Source organism: Hippocampus comes, unplaced genomic scaffold (genome assembly GCF_001891065.2).
Source record: "Hippocampus comes isolate QL1 unplaced genomic scaffold, H_comes_QL1_v1.1 scaffold388, whole genome shotgun sequence".
Taxonomy (NCBI): domain Eukaryota; kingdom Metazoa; phylum Chordata; class Actinopteri; order Syngnathiformes; family Syngnathidae; genus Hippocampus; species Hippocampus comes.
The window spans coordinates 269,536-272,057 of record NW_017804840.1 but is presented as its reverse complement, the minus strand read 5'-3'; the positions used below and the strand labels follow the sequence as shown (position 1 = coordinate 272,057).

Genomic DNA, 2,522 nt, shown 5'->3' with positions numbered 1-2,522 from the left:
GAACTTGATGAGGTCCTGAAGGAGGCCCAGTACTACAGGGTCCAGGGGCTTATCCAACACTGCCTCACTGCCATGCAGGTAAGGTGCTTCCATGTTGTTTCTTTTTACTTGAAATTGGAGGAGCATGGAACAAGGCAATATGAACGAATGCCATTTTGATTGTTTCCGGTTTATAAATTGTATTTGCTAAAGAAAATTGGAGTAGGATCATTTTATCTATGGCATCATCGGGTGTCATGACAATTACTTGTCGACCTGCTTTTGACGCACTTGTCATTTTACAAATTAATGATTTAAATTTCAATCAACAGCCTTGGATTACTTTTAATACCAGTAGCCAGCCAGATATGAGATTCAATTTCAGATCGTTTTCAACACATTATTATTATTTGTTCCGACTGTAATGAGTCTTTGTCTCCCTTTAGAAGCAAAAGGACATATTTGAAAGTGTGTGTCGCATCCCAATGATCACATCAGCCAAAGAGGAGCAGAGGATGATTGCGACATGCAGAAAGGTACGTTGGCTTGCTGAGCCATTCAGTATTGTGTTAGAAATTAGCAGGGAGGCGGCATGGTGGGCGACTGGTTCGCATGTCCGCCTCACAGTGCAGAGGTGCGAGGTTCGATTCCCGCTCCGGCCTTCCTGTGCAAACTTTGTTTGTTTATTTTAATTTATTGTTTTCTTTTCCTCCAGCCTGTGGTAAAATTGCAAAACAACAGAGGAAATAACAAGTACTCGTATACCAGGTAAAGTGGGATAAATCTGCTCACCTGCAATTTATAATGGCGCATTGTAGTCACCTTCGTGCACGAAAGTTCGTTCAATCTCAGCTGCTCAACATTTTCAGTTATTTGCTGTTGTATCGCCAATTTTCAATCGTTAGTATTAAATTCATGGTAACGAAATAAAATGACAAAGATACAAAAATGTATCAAATAAATCTGCTCACCTGCAATTTATAATGGCGCATTGTAGTCACCTTCGTGCATGAAAGTTCGTTCAATCTCAGCTGCTCAACATTTTCAGTTATTTGCTGTTGTATTGCCGATTTTCAAAATGCAAATGATCTGTTTATTTTCAAAGAATTGTTTTGTTATTGTTTGGTTGGTGTCTTATATGAAACTGCGACATTGTGCAATTTATTGGACAGACTTGTTGAAGATCACACAGCGTAATTTGGGTGGCATTTTATTTCGTCTTTTTAAATCATCTTTTTATTTTTGACAATATCTGTAAATTTAGTTTCCTGCTCTTAATTAGGAATACATACTTGATGGTTTTAAATGCTCCTGAAATTAAGTGCTGCTTGACGAGCCTATATTGTGCATGTATGTGATGTCACTGAAGGCCTAAGGTTGAAATGCACGGCCCGCCACTGTCAGGGTTAGAAGAAAGACTGAAATAAGGAAGTTGTGATTACTGGTAATCATACAATTTCATTGGACCCCTGTGTACTACTCATTCATTTTATTGGTCGACTGTTGCCAGGGAACACATTTTTCCTCGCTACGGCGAAAAGAGCGGAAGTTGTGATTAGTCATACAATCTCATTGGACCTCATTCATTTTATTGGTCCATGTTTTTCCCGCGATGGAAAAAAAATAAAAAGCCGCTTCATATTACAAGCCGCAGTGTTGAAAGTGTGGAAAAAAAATAGTGGCTTGTAACCCGGAATTTACGGTACATCATTTTCTGGAGCCAAATTTCCCTGGGGTCAAATTGATCCAAAGGGTAAAATGGGTTTGTAATATTTGAGCATAGTAGGAGGTGTAGAGGAATTTGAGTTTATTTGCCAAATTGTCCGCAATATCGGACCTTTCCTGTTGACTTCTTGTTAGGCAAAGTCTTATTTTGAAGGAATATGGAAAGGGATAAAGTCTGATCGAACGGCGAATTGATAGTGCATTTTGAGAAGATTCAGAAGAGGTGAAACAGAGTCAGAGACGACAAAATTCACAGTTTGAAGATACTCAGCCTGATTGAAAGTTGCAACAAGGTGAATATTTGTGATTAACTGTCAATAGATTTATGTTTGTGATTAGAATATATGCTGAATTAATCGCACTTTACATGTATGTAGAAAAGTGCGACTCATGGTGTCATGTTTGTTTTATTTTCCAGCTCTTACTACGTAAAATGTTTTTATACGGCACCAAAAGGATTTAACAGGAAACTTCTGACCACCAGTAAAGCTTCATTATTTCAACCCACGCTACAGGAGGATTAAATGACTTTCGATGAAACACCAAAAGTTTGAAGACAATTGGACACATTTAACAAGGAGTTAAAATTTAACCCCCCATAAAAGGTCAAAAATGGTGCCCCATTCCAAAGTAAAATTAAAATAGCGGACTTCCTGTTAGGTTTAATGGATGACTCGAAAATACTTATGTTGTTTTAAATAATGAAAAAGCTTTTTAATGCTTTTGACTTATTCTTGCCACATTGGTATCAAGGTATAGAGCCAACTGCCTCGACTGGCGGACCGCGATCCACTACCGGACCGCCGACCTCCTCCGTC

The 2,522-nt window shown here is 38.6% G+C and overlaps 1 protein-coding gene and 1 long non-coding RNA gene across 3 annotated transcripts in view; one reads left to right on the top strand and one right to left on the bottom strand.

Moving 5' to 3' along the window:
• On the top strand, window positions 1-750 carry LOC109515897 (uncharacterized). The gene is made up of 3 exons (XR_002168276.1): window positions 1-78; window positions 426-515; window positions 695-750. It is a non-coding gene; the product is annotated as an uncharacterized LOC109515897 (long non-coding RNA).
• Window positions 1-2,522, bottom strand: part of dicer1 (dicer 1, ribonuclease type III) — a 103,479-nt gene that overhangs the window by 4,787 nt on the left and 96,170 nt on the right. The gene's annotated exons all lie outside the window — the stretch shown is intronic.